We start from the raw sequence: 20,936 nt of genomic DNA, 5'->3' as shown, positions 1-20,936 counted from the left end.
TCTATTGAGGCTATAGGCTGTTTCTTCAATTCAACCTTCAAAGTTTGGACCACTATTTCTGCCAGGCTATTGGATGATGGATGGTATGTAGCTGACCTTATATGTGGAATCCCAGAAATAACCAAACTCCCTGCTAGTAAACGATGACCCATTACCTGTGACTATCACTTCAAGGACTCTGTGTGTTGTGAAAGATGTGCACAGCTTTTCCATCATCATCCCAACATTTGACAAATGGATCCTATGCACGTCCAGCCACTTTGAGTGAGTGTCTACAATGACTAAGAATATTGAACCTATGACATCTTTTGGGTTTATTCTGTTCAGTTGATTTGTTGTTCTTTTGAAAGTTGAATGGCCATCAGTTGGATGGCAGATTTAGGTTAGCAATTAGAAAAACTGAATAAAATTCAAAGGCAAATATATTGCATGGATCCAAAGAAAGAGCAGAAGTTTGGCACTAACTAGATTGTTCTTCAGGAAAACGTACACAGGTTCACATAGTTCCCTGCTGTGCAATCCATGTGTCAACAGATTGGAAGAAGAAGAGAAAACTGAACTGAAGTTGAAAAGAAGTGGCAAGCTACATCCAAAATCTGCAATTCTTCAATTCAATCACTGTAGCTCAAGATGCTTCTCTGTATCTACACATGCATGAAACGTTAAACGTTGGAGGAAGATAGAAATTTGAACTGTGGCCAAAAGGATTAAAAACAATGAAGGATTAATTAGTAAGACATCTGATATAACTTCAAAGGCAAAACCATCACTAGTTTTTCCAGTGGAAGTTTAGCACTCTGCAGATGGAATGATCATGATCAGATCGAAATCATGCATTGCCTTAATAAAGAATGCATGACAATGATTCATGTGATAATAGTTCAGAGGCCTACAATGAAAGTATACCCCACATTTCATCCTAACATAGTCTTGATTGACTCCACATGATAACTAAAAGACAAAAGATAGTAAAATTCCACATTGTGTATTTCCAATTGGTAATTCATTCATGGAGTGTTTTGTGACATTGTGACCATTTGCAGTTCATTGTGATATCACCTCTAGAAAGTGCATCAGCAAATAGAAAAACTGCCCCGCATGATATCTCGTTTGAATTTTGGTTCACATTAGCTGACTGAAAATCCACAAAACCATTGTGAAACATGGTAGTGTTAATATCTCAACTGGTCAGTAATACCAACAATGGTATTATGTCCTGTCATCTCCTCATCATAGACATGGACCAGCTTCAAGCAACAGCCAAGCAAACAACACCACAGCACACAGCATTAAGATACTTCTACACCCTTCCAAATGACACACAAATTTGTTTCTGGTAAATTCTCTCATTGCAAATTGCATTTCAACCTTATATATATTTTATATTATTATAAATGTGTTGCCCAGGCATAACCTGGAATAGCGTAGTATTATAATTGCTCCCCAATTCTACCAAGTCCCTGACCCTGACTGATACCCAGAGGAAAGATGAAAACCTATACATCTGGATTTCAGGAGCTACTAAAGGTATTTCCTTCAGGAAACACCAACCAACTAATGGATTTTTTTTGGGGGGTTTACTTCCTCAGCCTATAACTATCAATATTGCTGTCAATGTTAAAGGCACTTGCAGGCAGTCATGTTAAAGAAGCAGAAATGCAATGGCAGGACAGATCTTGGAAATTCAAAAGAGTTAAGCAGCCAAATGAAAGGAATTGCTTTCTTAAATTAAGCATACTCTAGCCTTGCAACTTTCAAATATCTAGCACTTTTCAATTAACAAAAAAACCTGTTAATACCACACTTTCTTCTGGGCCTGTATTTAGACAGAATCAGCAATGAATCAAAAGGTTGTGGTTTCATGTCCTTGAAGATAAAGACTTAGCACAAAATATAGGTTAAAACTCCGATACAGCATTGAGGAAATACTGCAGTGTTGGTAATGCTGGCTTTTGAATAAAACATTAAATCAAAGCTCTTTCTCCTTTCTCAGGTCTGCATAAAAAAACATAGCACTATTTTGAAGTGCAGTGGAATTATTCCCACACCATACTAATATTTAACCCTCAACCAATATTTTAAAAATTGGTAATTATTCTATTGTTTTGCTTGGGACATTTATGAAATAAATTGAGTGAACTGTTTCCAACAATGGATATTAAACTTACATTTTAAAAGATAGGGGATGAGAACATCACACATATTTAACTATAATCACCCATAGTTTTCCTGCCAAAGAACCCATGGTTTCTAATTAGAAAATTGCCATTCTCTTTGCCATTGCCCTTAAGAAAAGTGCTAGAGAATTTGGATGTGAATATAGGAAGTATGGTTAGTAAATTTGCAGATGACACCAACATTTGTGATGTGATGGACAACGAAGAAGGGTTACCTCAGAATACAAAGGATCTTGACCAGATGGGCCAATGGACCAAGGAGTGGCAAATGGAGTTTAATCTAGATAAATATGAGGTGCTACATTTTGGTCGGGAAAATCAGGGCAGGATTTATACACTTAACGGTAAGGTAAAGGGGTGTGTTGCTGTACAAAGAAACCTTGGAGTGCAGATTCATAGTTACTTGAAAGTGGAGTGGCAGGGAGATGGGATAGTGAAAAAGACATTTGGTATACTTGCTCTTATTGGTCAGTGCATTGAGTATAAGAGATGGGAAGTCATGCACAGGACAATGGTAAGGCTACTTTTGGAATATACATTCAATTCTGGTCTCTTTGCTATTGGAAAGATTTTGTGAAACTTGAAAGGCTTTGGAAAATATTTACAAAGCTGGTGCCAAGGTTGGAGGGCTTGAATAGGTTGGGGCTGTTTCCCCTGGAATTTTGGAAGCTGAGGGTGAACTTGTAGAAGTTTATAAAATCATGAGGAGCATGAATATGGTGAAAATTCAAGGTCTTTTTCCTAGGGTAGGGGAGTCTAAAACTAGACGGCATAGATTTAAGGTGAGAGGAGAAAGATTTAAAAGGGACCTAAGTGCAACTTCTTCATGCAGAGGGTGGTGTGTGTTTGGAATGAGTTGACAGAGGAAATGGTGGAGGCTGGCACAATTACAACATTTGAATGGCATCTGAATACGAAGGGTTGGATGGATACAGGTCACATGCAAGCAAATGGGACTAGATTAATTTAGGATATCTAGTCGGCATGGATGAATTGGCCAAACGGTCTGATTCTGTTCTGTACATCTGTATGATTCTATGACTCCGGAGGAGACCAAGGAATTATAGTCCTACCATCTATTATCAGGAAATTGCCAGATTTGATTATTCAGAAACTTCACTGAATACATTGAAAATTTTGAGCTGATCAGAGACAGTCAACATGGATTGGTAAACTCAAATAAAGCTGAGTGAATGTTTTTAAGAGGTAACTAATATAGCATAAAAGGCATTTCATTGTAAATTGTTAATGTGACCTCCAAATAGGCGTTTGACAGAGGGTCAAATAGATATTGATGCAGCCACAATGTCACTGGACTAGTCATCTCGAGCCATATGCCAATGGCAGATGGTGAAATCTGGAATCCAATGGTAGTCTAACAGCAATTATGTAACCATTATTGGCTGTTGTAAACAACCCATCTGGTTTATTCAAGTCCTTTAGGAAAGTTAATCTGCCCTTACCTGAACTGGTCAACAAGTGACTCCAAACACAGCACAATGTGGTTGACTCAACTGCCCTTTCAGCCATTCAGCAATGTAGCAATACCATTAGAAAATCTAAATAAAGAAATTAAATGGGATGTACCAAGCAGCATTGACCTAGGCACTATCGACTGCAGTCACCACCCTTGGGCAGGTCCTGTCCTACCAGCAGAAGTGATCTACCAGAAGTGACAGCATATTGCTATAAAATTGGGAAAGAGGTGCCTTGGGAGTCATCTCATGACATCAGGTGAAACATGGGCAAGGAAACCTCCTGCTGATTCATCACACAACTTGCCCCCGCAAACCCTGCTCCACCCCCAAACCTCAAGAGTTGATCGGTAATATTTTATTAACAGGGTTACAAATCCTAAAGGAGGTAGCTGATAAAGTGGGTCTTCAAAAAGTGGATAGGGAATAAACAAAATGGGAAACAGTTACCTCACCTCATCCTCTACCTGTCACAGATGCAGCTATATATCAAGTTTTGTCTAAGTGACTACTGCACGGTCCTTGGAAAGACTAAGTTCCATCATCAATATTGTGCTGACTGAGATACATATGAAACCAATCTAACAGCTCAAAACTGGGCCTTAGCAGCAGTAGAACTATATTCAACCACAATCCCTAACTTCATGGCACAACATATCCCCAGTCTATCCACTATCATTAAGCCAGAGGTTCAACTCTAGTTCAATGGAAAATGCAGGAAGGCTGCCAGAAAGAGTTGCAGGCATATCTAAAAATGAGGTGTCAACGAGGTGAAGCTACAACCCAGGACTGGTGACATGTCATCAATCAAACAGCAGAAATGGCATGCAACAGGATTGGCCAAGTGATCCCACAACCTGCAGATCAGATCTAAGTCTGCAGTCCTACCAAAACCAGTTATGAATACTGATGGTCCATTAAACAAACCTCAGAAGGAAGCTCTACAAATATTCCCAATCTCAACAATGGCAGAGTTGAGCACATCACTGTAAAAGACAAGCCTGAAGTAATCGCATTCATCTTCAGTCAGAAATGGTATGTGGATGATCCATCTCAGCCAACTCCTAAAGTCCCCAGCATCATAGATATAAAGCATCGGCCAGTTTGATTCACTACATTTGATAAAGAAATATCCAAAGGCATGAGACACTGCAAAAGCGGCAGGGCTTGACAACATTCTGACAATAATACTGAAGACTTGAGCTTCAGAACGCATGGCGAAATTAGCCAAGCTGCTCTAATAAGCTACATAATAACCTGGAAAATTACCCACATATACCTTGTCTACAAAAAACAGGACTAATTCAGCCTGACCAATTCTAATCCCATTATTTTCCTCTCAATTGTCAGCAAAGAGGTGGGATGGATCATCACCAATGCTTTAAGCAGCACCTGCTTAGCAATAACGTGGTCAGTTTAGGTTCTGCCTAGGCCACTTAGCTCCTGATGTCATTACAGACTTGGCCAAACATGACAAAAGAACTGAATTCCAGAGGTGAAGCAACAGTGATAGCCCAAGGGTGCATCTGACCATGTGTGACATTAAGGAGCCCTAGCAAAACTGGAGTCAATGGGAATCAGGGGACAAACTCTCCACTGGTTGAACTCATACCTGGCACAAAGGAAAATGGTTGTGGTTGTTGGAGATAAGTCATCTGAGCCCCACACATCTCTGCAGAAGTTCCTCAGGGTAGTGTCCTAACCCCAATCATCTTCAGCTGCTTCATGAATGACCTACCTTTCATTCTGAAGTGGCACAATGTGGAGCAACATTCACAACTCCTCAGGTACTGAAACAGTTTAGGTCCAAATGCAGGAAGACCTGGACAACATCCAGGCCTGAGGTGATAAGTGGCAAGTAATATTCCTGCTACACAACTACAAACCAAAGATCAACTTCAACAAGAATTTATTTAACCATCACCCCTTGACACTAAATGGCATTACCTTCACTGAATCACACACTATAAATATTCTGTGACTTAGCATTGACCAGAAACTGAGCCAGACCAGCCATATAAATACGATGTCCAAACAGCAGGCACAAGCTAGGAATTTTGTGAAGGGTAACTCACCTCCTGTATCTCTAATTGCTTGGGAATTCTAAGTAACTTGCCCTCTGATTCCCCAAATCCTCTCCATAATTCACAAGTGTCACAAAGCTAGTCCCTTTTTTTTTATAAAAGTTGTTCCTTGGCTCAAGGAGACTCTTTTCAGAGGGGCAATAAACTGTGCCGGGCTCTGATCAGTCTGGTTTTGTACAAAGTGGAAAAGGATTTTGAGAGGCCTTTTGTTTAAAAGTAAACAGATGAGACTTCAGGCCAAAGTGGTCATATTTTAGAAGTGACCTGTATAATGAAAAGGGAGTGGACAGCTCTCTAGCTGAGCTGAGCAATTTTAGCTCCGTCTTGAACTGGGAAGTCCAACAGGGAGCTGTGTGGAAACTCTCTCTCTTTTCTGCCCTTCAATCTCAACCTGTAAGCATGTGTTCCATTTATACTGGTTTTTTAAAGGGAGTTTGCTTATTGGGACTGTTGTGCATATTTGGAACAGCATAATTAAGTCTAGTTGGATAGGTTGAGTTCTGTAGAGATTCTTTATTCTATTATTTGTGTTTCGTTGTGTAATTTTGTGGATAAATTTTTGTCTGTTTTAAAATCTAGTAGTCAACCTAGCTATCTTACTCCGGGTAATTTTCACAATACACTCATCGAAACAAATTGCAAAGTTATCGTCTGGGACTGCCTGCTTAAGAATGTTTTGAGTGGTCTGGCCCAGTCCATAACACAAGCAGCAAGTGAGAACTGTGACTGGATACGCTTCACTTGCCTGGAGGAGGGCAGCTCTAACAATATTCAAAGTCAGCAATCTTGAATTTTTTATTTAATAAATTCAAGCCGCATATATTCTTTCTTAAATAAAACTCTGTTTCATCAGATTTTTGAATACAATAATCAGACCTACAGATTTCCAACCAGCCACATTTATGTTGTAATGTTCATTCTGTACTGAAAGGCTATACAAAATAACTCAAAATGTCTTTTTCTAAGGGGCAGCATGGTGGGTCAGTGATTAGCACAGCTGCCTCATTGTGCCAGGGACCCTGATTCCATTCCAGCCTCGGGCGACTGTCTGTGTGGAGTTTGCAATTCTCCTTGTGTCTGCATGGGTTTCCTCTGGGTACTCTGGTTTCCTCCCACAGTCCAAAGATGTGCAGGTTAGGTGAATTGGTCAGGCTAAATTGTCCATAGTGTTCAGGGATGTGTATGTTTGGTACATTAGTTGGGCAAGGTATGAGAGAATGAGTCTGGGTGGGTTGCTCTTCAGAGGGTTGGTGTGGACTTGTTGGGCTGAAAGGCCTGTTTCCACACTGTGGGGATTCTATGACTCTTTCAAAGTTCCACCCAATAAATACAAATTCAGCAACCTTTCCTTTCACAGATCTTTGATTTCAATTATAAAGATACTCATGGGCGTGATCTGAACAATCACCACAGCGCTGGAAGAAGTGACAAGATGAAATGTTATCAATTTATACCAATAACTGGGATGAGGGGATTGAAGGCATAATGGGTAAAATTGCAGATGATGCAAAATAGATAGGAATGCAGGTTGTGAAAATGACACAACAAGGATAGAGACTGATTAAAATAGCCGCATGGGCAAAAATCTCGCAGATGTGGGAAAACGTGAAATTGTTCATTTTCGTGGGAAGAATAAAAAAGCAAAAAATCATTTAAATGGAGAACTACTGCAGAATTCTGATGTACAGAGGGATCTAGGTATTCTTGTGCAAGTGTTACAAAAGGTTAGAAGCTATAGCAAATGATTAAGGCGGCTAATGGAATTCTATTTTTTATTATAAGAGTAAGGTTTTTACATTTCAGTTATACAGAATATTAGTTACACCACATTTTGAATAGTTTTAGTTTCCTTATTTAAAGAACTATGTAAATGAATTAGAGGTGGTTCAGAGGAGGTTTTATTCTTGGAATGTGTGAGTTGTCTTATGAAGAAAGACACTGGACTTGTCTTCACTAGAACTTAGAAGGAATTAAGTGATTTAATTGAAGTTTATAAAATTTTGTATTGTCTTGATAAGATAATAGCAGAGACTTGATGGGCCAAATGGTCCACTTGTGCTCCAAACTTATATGTTTGTAAAGTTTCAACAAAGGAATTATTTCACAGATAATGCTCCCGTTAATAACAAATAATTGTATGTGTCTTAAGGAGATGTTGATCTTCTAGTTCAGAAAATGAAATATTAAAAGTGTGCAAAGTTAGCACCGTAATAAACAAGAGATCTTGTGGTGCAAAGAGCATCCCTGCCTTTCAGTCAAAAGTACTTGGTTTCACTTCCACCCTACAACTTGAAAGTCGGGATCATAACACAAACAAAAGGTTGATTACCTGGAAATGCTTCCAGTACCTGCTAATGATAGGTGGCAAGAACAAGAGAGATTTCTAGTTAGTCATGTGATGACAGATAGTTGAAGACTCTACTATTGATACCTGTTGTTTCAGATTACAATATGCATGCAAATGCACATTTTCACTGTAATTTAGACTTCTGAGCAACCTGTAAACATTGCTACAGTATTAAATGCATCACAAAATACATCTAAACAGCTAAATAGAGAAGGTGCACTTTTGCAAGACATTTGTCCAAAAGTTCTATTAAATTACCAGAATAAACTTTATGACTTCTATACAGACAGAAATAGAGGGCACAAACCTTTCACTTAAGATCTGAGATGAATAAGATCATTATTGATGGTTAAGATGAAAATTACACAAAGCCACTTTGAGAATCTGAAAGGTACACGTATACAAATACAGCTACTCTATTCGAAGATATAACCTCCTGTTAATTAATAAAATGTTAATTTACAGAGAAAACACACAGTTCTGATAAGAACATCACATAAATTTGTTTTAAACGGGAAATTTTACAACTCAGATCACACATCCATGACTTACATCACTGTAAATGCTTATTGATTCAAGTCCATTGTATCGCATGTCCAATTGTAAATTAAAAATCAGTTTATTTTGAAATTATTACAATACAATAAATAACTATTACTCTAAAATACAAAATATAGAAAAGTGTTTCAATCATTCCAAAAGGTAAGTTACAGCCAAAACCGAGTTTAGGATGCAGATGCAGTAAATGGTTACTTTTATTTATGAATGCTTTCTAATAAAATTTAAGATTTTAAAAAACAGTGAAACCAAGTTATGTTTGAAATACTAAGAAAAAGCTAAAGGAAAGTCGAGAGTTTTAAAATTAGCATTACCTTAACAATACAAGGGACAAAAAATAAATTTGAACCCAAGCAAATCTTTCTGTTTGCCAGAAGCTAAACAAAAATCAGTCTGATTCTTAAGTCTGGCTCTGTTTAACAGCTTTACTCCCTCTATTAAGACTACCTCCGTGCACACCATTCAGCTTTCCAAGCAACAATAACCAGCATCCTTTAACAAACACTACAATGGCAGGAAACACTGCAGGAAGTATTTCAACATTCCTATAAAATATTAAAGGTTGGCTGAAAATCAAAACACTTTTAATTACTCACCCTCCTTGTTTCATTCAGTGCTCCACCATACTGCAGTCATTACTCAAGTATTACCGACAAGTAATTACCAAGCTATCCAAGCTATAAGGATAAGAGATCACTGCCTGGAACATTTAACATACCCAGAACTGCACACTGAGGCAATCATTATTTTCCTTTAACACAATTTTTATTTTCAATGTGTACAGTAAGGTTTATTGCCTCAATTCGTTCAAACCATTGTCTTCACATAGTACTTCTATCAATTGAACAGTTAACGGCCAACCAAAATCTGAAATATTCTACAAAACATGCAATAACAAAAAAGGTTTAAAACACTAGAAATCATAACTTTTGTATGGAACTCCTTCACATCAAAAGCAATACAACAAATCCCAAAGAGAAAAGATATTTTCAGCACTTAAGAAACCATGTTGAGGTTTTCTGATGTGTTTGAACCTGTTAACACCTGCATTATCACTGAAGAACATCAAAGTTTTTGCTGATGAAAAATAAACTGCTATTTTGGGCCACTCTAAAAATAAGACTTACATCATTGCACATAATGGATGCACAACTTTACTGTCTTTTATAAGTCACTCAATATTTTAGTGAACTATCTGCTGACATGTTACATATTTATTAACTCTACCATTCTGTAAACAAAAACAGATGAACTCACTGTTAGAGCATGTCACCATTACATTTCCTGAAAGCATTTGAAATTATTCAGAAGACCATAATCACCAACTGCAAAACCAAATTGCAAATCTAGTTTACAATAAAAAATTAAGTCTCTATAAATATGAACAATATTGCAATGCCAAGGCCAATTTGACATTTGTCTGTTTTCACTTAACCAGTTAGCAAATAGTTCTCTCCATGAGTTTTTAACAAATTCCAGCTGGATTTGACACACCTCACCAACAAAATCCTATATCGATGAGTGACTCAAACACAATACCTGTAAACATACAAGCTAATAGAGTTTTTTCTTTATCATAAATCACAGCCAAATTTAGCCCTGCAAGACAGAGACAATTACGTTCAGCTTGGAGACAAGGAGAAGCTTACCTCAGAATCAGTCAGGCTGAACTACGATCAGTAATTCTACAAGTCGGCAGAGTACAAATATTTTTGTATCTGTGATGGTGTTAAGAAGGATGGGGCATACAGCCTCAAGGCATCACTAACACATGGATGACTAATGACCTAACCATACTGACAGCATTGTAGACAAGTTCAGAGTTTGAAAGCTAACTGAAACCGTCCCAACAAACAAGCTTTCGTAATCCCATTCATAAAATATCCTCTGTTGAAAAGAAATGGCCAAACAATTTAATAAACACAACAGAGTATCTAGGGATCTTTCTCGCCTCTTATAGCTACCTCTAATTACACACAAATCTTGAAAATAAAATTGCACTTTTACCAGGAAACAGCACTTCAGGCCACAGAAGCATATTCCATACATCTCACATTTTTACTGAGTGAGTACCTACATTGCTCATTGTATCACAATACGAAAACCTAATCACTTTTAAAAGACGCAATAAGTCACATTAATTGCAACTTAACATCTAAATTGTTAAAGGAAGAAAGTTTTAAATATTTGGGTTTCTGGTTAGCTGTCTATATTGCAATGCCCTTACAATAATGCTTAAACAAGATAGCAATTATTTATTTTTACTGTGTCCTCTTTCAGCAGTCAGTGAGTCATGGTATATGTAATGCTGAGCAGAATACTTTATCATGTTTACATTCCTGAGGACTTTTCAAAACTGAAATACAATGTTACAATGAAACACTTCATAACCTTTTTAAAAGACATGCAAATTATGACTGATGCAGTATCAGTACATTATTCTAATCAGTGCATATCCACCCAATGATAGAGTTGCAATGTTAGTCAGTAAATTCAGCAAAATTAAGGCTCAAGCTGCGTCGCCTAAATATAATTAATTTTAAAAAACTGATAGAGTCCAATACGTTTGAGGGGCATTTGGAAAGGCTTATTGTTAGCATTTAAAAATCACAAACCAATCATAACTGAGGAGTGATACATGTTGGGGGGGAAACATTTAGTTCCTAAAGTGACAAACATAATTTTTTCTCTACATCTTTTAACATCTTTGTATAACGAACAAATGCTTAGTCATTGGGTACAGAAATTTACATAGTCATATTCAGAATAATGTGGACCCAATTTTAACTCAGTACGTGAATAGGTTTTGAGTGAGTTAAAATCCAACCTAGTGTTTTTTTTTAAATAGCTCTTCTGAATTCTAACAACTCTTAAGTTTGAAAAAAAAAACAGCAATCAAATACAAAGAAACAAGTCTCAGAGTGTGAAATGCAATTTTACTTCTTACACACTCCAAAGAAGCAGGTCACAGGAAAAAAAGAGAATTTCACAGAATAATTTACACTAATGCCCTGCAGATTAATAATGGTTTTCTAGAAAATTTAGCAGCATGCTCACAATTGCAAACTAATTGGTCTTCTCTGGGATAAGTGATAGTCTGTCTTTTTGTGGCATTAGGAATATACATTTAATAGATCACATTATAGCATGGCTGAAACATTAACTCTGTGTAAAACCTTATTAATGTGTGTATTATACTTCATAACTGCCTACTATAGCAAGGAAACTGACATTCTTATTAATTTTTACTGACTGCTGAACAGCAATGATACTCAGCATGACTCTCTGCATAATTTGCATTATAAAAATAGTTGAACATGCCACAATTTCTAAATCAGAGTATTACAGAATTGATAGATGTAAGTAGATAGCTAATTTGGAAGTCACTGGTTAAGTTATTGCATGTGAATTGAACTGTACCTCTCCTTTACCATTGGACACAGTCACTTTTAATACAAAACTAGTTAACTCTACAAATAAGAAGAAGTACACACTGGGTTGATGTATAGATGTGTTTGTGAACCATCAATGCTTCGACTTCCAAACTGACTAATGCAGAAATTGCTCAAGTTTGACAAATGCACATATACAAAAACAAATCCTAATTTTGGCTATTATACAAAGTATTCAAGTTTAACATTAAAACTATTAGGAGATAGCATTGTGACATTTAGTGTATGAAAGCCATGTGACAACTTCCACTGGGGTTACATTTCTACAAAAAACTGAAATGCTTGCTATTTATCTTAACTTTTTAAAGAATTACTCTACCATCTATTAACTTCCAGATCTGGTGTAAGTTTTGCTGCTGATTTTAAGATGAACAGGTTTCCTTCAGCAAATGCTGAAACTTCAGAAGGGAAATTTGAAAAAGGAAGCACTGAAAACTCACAAAATCATCAGTGGAGTTAGGATACATACATCCGCAAACTGGGAGAGTCCGCAATGATTTTACCTTGATCTGAGGTGTGCCCTCAAGATATTCTGGGGTCTGGGATTAGAAAATTGATAAGCACCCATCCTGCCCATCACTGTTTTTTCTTCTGCAGTTAAACACAAATGCACTGAGGCACTAGCCTGCTGCTCAATGTTATGCTTGTGGTATATTAAAGCGATGGTGAGCCTTTTGCTGTCAAGATATCAAAGACAAAGTCATCAAAGTGTAAAATTCTGGTTTGCTCCTTCCCTGGTCGACTACAATATTTCAAAGAAGGATGAAAAAAGCACAGAAAGTGGGAGAACAACTTAAAGATTTTCATTCATTCCTGACCAGACCTGAATATTTTATAATTAGATCACAACCACATCAGAAATCCTGACTATAGTAATATTTTCTAAAAGCCGATAACAAGAGACAAATTGTGTTTTTTAAACTATGTGTCTGAAAACAAGTGAGTGAATACTCTAGTGGTGTTTGGAATTTTTCATTGGATCTGAATGTATTAAATGAACAAAGTTTAAATACATGACTTCAATCAATCAGCAGCTGTAACAAATGTAGGAAAAGTGAAATGTTCAGTTTTAAAAGCCAAGTTATTTCAAAAAAGTGACTTCACCACAAAAAAAACTCCAACTATGCAAACAACATCCTTCAGGGAAAGAATTAGCACAGTCAAATAAAACAAGAACGATGACTTTGAGATAATCAGTGCTTTAATAGTATTAACATTCCAGTAGTGAAGTTTCATTTCCCAGACAAAATTGACTGAAGACTTAATAAATAAAATCACTGCTGTAACTGAATATAGAAATCTCACTACCTTTAAAAAAAAGTCAAGAAACAGCTGGAATATTGTAACTGCCACTGATTATTTTCCCTCCTTGGGAAATTTAATTGAGAACTTCATATTAAAACTGCTGGAACAATGTTGAACTGACAATTCCGAAATTAATAGATTTTTTAAAGAATATTCTTCTCCTTTGAAAACGATTGCAACTCATCCAAGGGATATTAATGCAACTGCATATGCTTCATTTCATAGGGGGAAATAACTAACTCTCTTGAATTATTAAAACTTCAACTTTAATTTACATAACGATTTGGCGGATTTCATTAATCACGCGTTGTGTATTCAAAATTTAACAATCAACTAACTTTCTTGAAATACAGACAATTCAATCGGAATCCGTTTCACGAATTGAGCATAAATTAGTCAAATTTCAACCATAAAACTCCATCACCCGAATACACGTCAGTAGCGACCCCAAATTATACTCTTCGCCCATCACCCCCCCCCCCCCCTTTATCTTAATGAAATGTTCTTCTCAATAGCGTATTTTAAAACATGCTGCAAATATTGAGGGCTTTTATTGGATTTTAACTACCAGTCACAGTTTATTTACTGAGTATTAAACTTTCAAAATGTACACATATTATAAAATATAGCTCTACTCAAATTCATTCAAATTATTTACATTGCTTCAATTAGTTTCTGCTTTGTAAAATTCAATGGAAAATACACGCGGTGTCTCCCGAATGGATGTGGTATTGAAATAAAAGACCGTTTACAGCCAGGCAACTTAACCAATGGTCCCATCACAGATTTTCTTTGCTGGCAGACGGGATATGTAGAACAGCTGGAAGCAACTTGTTCTAAAATGTTTTACACATACACACACAGGCTGGCACACGTCCACAAACACACAGCTCGGGGAATTAAGCAAAACTCCGCTTCTCATTACTCTTTCAGGCTTTTCTATTCGGCGCGGAATGTGCTTTAGCGCTAAGGAGTTACATGGTGCTCCCAGAGAGACTGTGAGGGACGTCTCACTCTCTCTCTCTTTCTCTCTAATTCCTCTTCATTTCGGCAAACGGAGCCATTACTTTTTAAAAAAAAATGTCTGCAAGCGAAAACACTCGAACCCCATTCAGCAATCACACACACCCCCCCACCTCCTTCAGCCCTGACGGTACGATCGAAATCTGTGAGAAACACGCGCACAGCGAGGTAAAGGGTTTTTATTTAGTTATCGTTTCCTTCCCCCCCCCAACCCCGTCCCGTAAAGTTACACAACTGTTCGCACCCTGTCCCCGGGGGTGATGCTGAAGCAGCATTGCCGGCCTCTTCAAAGAAAACACAAACTCCGGGGTGGGGGGGGGAGGTTGAGAATCAGAGAGAGAAAAAAAGTTTGACGAAGTCTCGCCGAAAACCCACGAGTGCAACAAAAACTTTCGGAGCGTTGGCAGCGAGTTAGAGACAGAGGAGGAGGAGGAGAAGGATCGCGGCTCTCAGTCCGAGACATGCATTGATCTCTCTCCACTTTTCGGAACAACTTGGGAGGAATTTTTCTGGAGGGAGGAGTGAGGGTTAATGGGGGGGGGGGGGGGGTTGTGACGATGGGCACAGGGTCTGATTCCCCGCCACCAGCTCTTACCTGCTGCGAGTTGAGTTGGAGGGAAAGCTGAATTCCTCCCGCTCCTTCAGTGCTGCTACCCGCCTGGAACTCCGGGGTTCAACAACTTGCAGAGAGTACGAGGGCGCACACCCCCCCACACCCCACCCCTCCCCTCCTCTCCTCTCCACACAACCCCGCACTTGCAAAATAAAACAATGTATTATTGTTATTTTTAATAGGATGGAGATAAAAAGAAATGAACAACTGCAACAAAGTGAGAGTTTGCCGGGAGCTGCTGGCAGAGCGGCGGACGGGAGTGCAGCAGCTCCTCTGCCTGCTCGCGGCCCAATGAGGGGCCAGCAGCCGAGCTGTCAGTCCACAGTGCCCGCCTTCCCATCATCCCGGCTCGGAGCAAAAACCCGCGCTCCTCCCCTTCCCAGGCGTCCCGCTTCCAATTCCCTCTTTCACTCCCTCACACACACACACACCCTCCTTATTCCTTTCCACCTCTCTCCTGTTGCCACCCGCACCCCGGCCCATTTCCTCTTCACCCGATTGAGCTGCGGCGATTCGGCCTGCGAGGAAGTTGTTGTGAGTTCAGTCTGAATGACGGGGCAGAGAGAGACTGGGGAGAATTCAGAGATTGTACAACCCGAGAACCAGTACTAAGGACCGGAAGAAAGTGAGAATTGATGAGTGCATACAAAAAGGTTTAAGTTAGCAAGCAGAATTTGAGGAAATAAAGAAAGATCATTTTAAAATGTGAAGTTAGGGAGAGAAATGAAAAGAAAAGTAAAGGGAAAATTAACAACAGATTAATGACAAAAATGGGACGGAGAATTGAGAGGAGAATGAGAAAATACGCTTATTATAGCAGCCACGCGTGACCCATGCAGCTACTTCCCTAATTTTCTTGGTGTTCCTTTTTGACCGATTTAACTCATCCCTGAATGTGTTTTTGTTTTGTTTTTCTTTCTGCCCCGATCAAGTACATTCTCTCTCTCGTTCACCATCAACTGTGTGTCTGAATAGCTCCCGATGAGATGCACCATTCAGTGCTGGCCGTTACTGAACGCGAGTTGGGGAGGAAACTAAAGGGGGGAAGCAGCTCTGAAGCTCCAAGCTCTGTCAGTACAAATTAAAGTCCGTTGTCTGGTTCATACCTGAGGGATTTAGAATCAAAAAGCCACGTTAAATCAAGATCATTAACTAGAATCCCTTGTCCTGATGCAAGAGTGACGCTAAAACAAAATAACTGAGTGTATCCAATTCTATTGAAACAAGCATAGAAAACTTTCCAGGTGAAAATATATTTACTGTTACGATGTACATCCATTTCGATGTAGTTTTTAGTTTAATATGTGTATGCAGTTTAGATATAAAATCAAAACCGGTAATGAAATATATCTGAGCATGAATGTTCTCCCGATTGGAAAACATCAAATAAATGCCTCCTAATCATTTAGTTTTTTTTTGGGGGGGGGAGTCTGGGAAAGTTGTGTCTTTCGGATTTCTCCCACTAAGAGAAGTGTAAAGTTTTTCAATGAAGATGGAATAAAGTCTCCCCCAGCTCATTGCGAGTTCTTTACTCCGAGGAAAATAGATCATTTACTTAAACTTGTCCGAAATAAAATTGTCTACTACTTCTGCGGTTTTTGCATTTCTCCGGTTTGGGCTGAACTCCGCATTTAGGATTGTTCAGTTAGATTCTGCTTGACTTCCGTCAATTCCCCACAGGCATTTTCAAGTCAGCTTCACAGATCTCTTCCACAACACGTGCAGTTTATCATTAGAGATACCATTATTCAACTGTAACTTTGTGTCAGTAATAAACCTAAGCTTAAGAAACATTCCATACACGTTCGGAACCCAGTATTTCAAACTTCTCCGTTCATTTTGATGTCGCCCTGAGCCCAACCTTAGTGGGAGTTTTAGGTGCACTGGGAAGTAGATTTGAACTCCTAACTTCTTCGAATTAAAAAGATGAAATCTGCAAGAGGAACCCAGAACAACAGTGGATTGTCTACAAAAATTATTATGGTCACCTACAAGGCGAAAAAAAAGTAATCCAATTCGCTTCAAATGTGTCAGGCATAGGGGCGGGTTCAAGATCTGCCCCTGCGGGAGGTGCGTGATATCCGAACTGGTGATTAAAAATATTCTTTCTTAAAAAAAAAGTATGGGTTATATGGAAACTAGATTTCACTATCAATAGTGACCTGCGAGGTATCTCTTTGTACAAGTGATCTTTCCTCGCAATCACCAGAGGTCTTTTTAGATTTCTTTCTCTCCGCCATCCGGTCTGATTTAGCATTTTAGGTACTTATTGGGTAACTAACCAGTAGCTCAACTGTTTAGGACATTGTTTAGAAATCCATTTCTGCTTGTTGTTGATAATCTGAACCTTTCATTTCAGTGGCTCCGTTTCTCCCGCTGTGAACATGCGTTTCCGCTTTATTCCTGTATAGCCCCGAAGACCCCGGCGTGAACTGTCAGCGGTAACCGTTGGTGTATCACGGTGGCTGTCGTTAAACCATATCTCAGTAATCCCATCTTGCTGAAGGGGGGGTGGAGTTTGGCAACTGTTTCTACATATTGTAACGGTGACCAGACGTCAAAAATATTTCATTAAAGTATCAAAGACGCAAAATGTGCTACGTACCTGGATTTGGTTCTTTCAGGATATGTGGGTGTTAGTGGCAAAGCCAGCATGTATTGGTCGTCCTCAATTGCCCTGGAGAATCTGGTGAGGAGCTGCCTACATGGGGGTGTGGGGACACACAGGTCTTCATTTCTTTCATTGATTAAATAATGTTAGGAGGAGCACCGAAGTTGGGTTCGCGCCTGGGAGGTTGAGGGGTGACCTCATAGACGTATATATAATCATGAGGAGAATGGATAAGGTGAACAGCCTAGGTCTTTTCCCTTGGGTGAGCGAGTTCAAAACTTGAGGGCACACTTTCAAGGTGAGAGAAGAAAGATTCAAAAAGGGACCTGAAGGGCAACTTTTTCACACAGGGATGTGGAATGAACTTCCAGAGGAAGTGCTAGATGCAGGTATAGTTATAACATTTAAAAGACATTTGGACAGGTATATGTATAGGAAAGGTTTAGAGAAACAGAAACAAAATTGCTGGGAAAGCTCAGCAGGTCTGGCAGCATTTGGTTTCGGGTCCAGTGACCCTTTCTGATTTACAGCATCCGCAGTTCTTTCGGTTTTTATTAAGTTTTAGAGGGTTAGGGGCCAAACGCAGACAAATGGGACTGGTTTGGTTTGGGGATCTAGGTCGGCATGAACGAGTTGGATCGACGGGTCTGTTTCCGTGCTGGATGACTCGATGACAGATTTACAGACTGGAGCATGCATTGGTGGACTGGCAGTCTTGGGAAAGCTCCGCATCATTCGATAGGAAGGGGACAAAAAAATACCCTGCGGTTTCTTGGAGTCAATACAGAACATGCTTCGGAGGGCGAGCAGCATCCGTGGAGAGAGAAACAGCATTCTCGCTCAGTGCCCTTCATTGGAGCTTGGTGCTAAATAACCCTGACCGTGTGGGGTCGGTGGAGACAGTTCTGGGAGCTTGCCCCTTTCTTCCACTTCTCATTGTTGTTCCAGGATGTGCAACCCTCGGGATACCGGGGACCCTTCACTCGGCGCCCGCTTTAGGTCGCAGGTTCCACTTGACTGAAAAGTACAAAATGTGCCGGAAGTTTGCCACCGGCGGGACAGACAGACAGGCAGTGCTGCTGGTCCAGGCAGGAGTCACCCAACTCTTCAACAAACCATGCTCCATGTTTTAAATGAGTGGGGTACTAGATGTTTCTGTTTAGTTACAGGGGCTCCGGCCGTGTTCCAGGTTCGCTCACTCTCTCCAGGCAAAGGTATAATTCAGCAAACTGATCATGGGTCTCACCTCTCCCTGACAGGATTTGTACCTTTGCGACTTTTTGATCAACAAGAGAACCCTCGCTAAACAGCGACGATCCTATTTATCCCACAGATTTTATAAAAATACCACTCAGTTTTTGGATAATTACAAGCTTTCAAAAAAAACTGGGCAGTTCTGTCTTCACTCTAATCAGGGATTTATTTAGTTGGAGGAGATTAATTCTTTAACTCAGCGCATTTGTCATCGATATCCCCGCAGGGATTTAGTCTTTAGATGAAAATGATTTATACCTACTCAAACATTTTGAGGTTGTGGTAGAGTTCAATGAAATGTAATTGTGGTGGTGCAGCGAACTGTAGGGAAAAAAGGGATACATAGTTTTGTCTTTAATATGTTCCTCTTTATTTCTCTTGTGTGATCTGATTCACACAAGAAAGTATTTTTTCCTTCTCGAAATCCCATTAAAAGTTTCAGTGAGACGACAATCAACGGGTCACAGGGAGTTTGAAGCGAGCTGACACGCCCTCTGGTGGAGAGTTAGGAGTCAAGCAGAAGTTTCACTGCACAAACTTCCAGTGAAATTCACTTTGCTCCCCTATGTAGATTGCCAACGTTTCTGGATTACTCTGAAGACTCTTAAAACAAAAATAATCTCGCCATTGCGCAAACTATACAAGCTACATATTATACACATATTACCAAATGGAGAGCTATTTATAATTTCTCCAACGTTTTAATTGCATGACGACGAAGAGGGCTGTTCGCGTTTGGAGGCAGGAGGTCGTGTGGCAATCGGAGCCCCAGTTTTTCAGGTGCCATAAATCTTTTTCTCGGTTTCGGGCCGCGGCCTCTCCACGTCTGCACAACACCTTTCAGGAAATTATTTTGTATATTTGGCAACACCCAAAGATTTGCTGCCTGATCCACCTGATAGGTTTCGCAATGTCTTGTAAATTTGACTGCACTGAATTTGTTGGATATCTACATGTTTGATCCGAAATGGGAAAGAGATAACTGCACCTTGAATCTTCGAACATTTCCTTGCCAATGCAGGCACCAAATATAAAGTTATTGTAACAGAATCACTTTCAAAAGACGTGATTTCATTTCACACCAGTGTACTGCAAAAGCTGTTTATCTTAGTTCATGTTAGGTGAGTGCCTAATTGAAGTTCATAAATTTCATTCACTGGTCAGTCAAATGCAAATCGAGTTATAAAGCTGTACAGCATGAACACAGATGCTTGTCCAACTCGTCCATGCTGACCAGCCAGCCTAAATTAATATAGTCCCATTTGCCAGCATTTGGCCCATATCCCTCTAAACCCTTCCTATTCATATACCCATCCAGATGCCCTTTAAATGTAATTGTACTAGCCTCCACCACTTCATCTGGCAGCTCATTTCTTAACCGCACCACCCTCTGTGTGAGAACATTGCCCCTTAGAATGATAGAACCCTTATAGCAGGGAAACAGACCATTTGGCCCAATAAGTCCACACTGACCCTCCAGGGTATCCCACCCAAACCCATTCCCCTACCCTATTACTTTACATTTTCCCTGACTAATGCAGCTAACCTACACATCCCTGAACACTATGAGCAATTTAGTATGGCCAATTCACCTAGCCTGCACATCTTTGGATTGTGAGAGGAAACCAGAGCACCCACAGAAAACACACAGAGATATGGGGAGAATGTGCAAACTCTGCACAGACCGTTGCCCAAGGCTGGAATCGAACCCAGGTCCCTTACACTGTGAGGCAGCAGTGCTGACTATTGAGCCACCATGCCACCCTGGGCCCCTTTTAAATATTTCCCCTCTCACCTTAAACTTATGCCCTCTAGTTTTGCACTCCAGCACCTTGGGGAAAAGACCTTGGCTATTCACCCTATCCATACCCCTCGTGATTTTATAAGTTTCTATAAGGTCACCCCTCAGCTTCTGATGTTCCAGAGAAAATAGCCCGAGCCTACTCAGCCTCTCGCTATAGCTCAAATCCTCTATCCCTAGCAACATCCATGTAAATCTTTTCTGAGCCCTTTCAAGTTTCACAACATCCTTCCTGT

General features: G+C 39.5%; 1 protein-coding gene and 1 long non-coding RNA gene across 3 annotated transcripts in view; one reads left to right on the top strand and one right to left on the bottom strand.

The window, feature by feature from the left end:
- Positions 1–15,413, bottom strand: part of LOC122549307 (transcriptional activator GLI3-like) — a 396,212-nt gene extending 380,799 nt beyond the window's left edge. For both annotated transcript variants that reach the window (XM_043688905.1, XM_043688906.1), the window contains exon 1: positions 15,017–15,413. The gene's annotated coding sequence lies outside the window, so the exon portion shown is untranslated. The remainder of the gene's footprint in view (positions 1–15,016) is intronic.
- Positions 15,414–15,429: 16 nt separating this feature from the next.
- On the top strand, positions 15,430–17,618 carry LOC122549308. Its single transcript, XR_006311487.1, has 3 exons — positions 15,430–15,659; positions 15,967–16,278; positions 17,394–17,618. It is a non-coding gene; the product is annotated as an uncharacterized LOC122549308 (long non-coding RNA).
- The last annotated feature ends 3,318 nt before the right edge of the window (positions 17,619–20,936 follow it).

This window comes from Chiloscyllium plagiosum, chromosome 4, assembly GCF_004010195.1.
Source record: "Chiloscyllium plagiosum isolate BGI_BamShark_2017 chromosome 4, ASM401019v2, whole genome shotgun sequence".
Taxonomy (NCBI): Eukaryota; Metazoa; Chordata; class Chondrichthyes; order Orectolobiformes; family Hemiscylliidae; genus Chiloscyllium; species Chiloscyllium plagiosum.
This window is presented reverse-complemented; position numbering and strand designations above follow the sequence as displayed.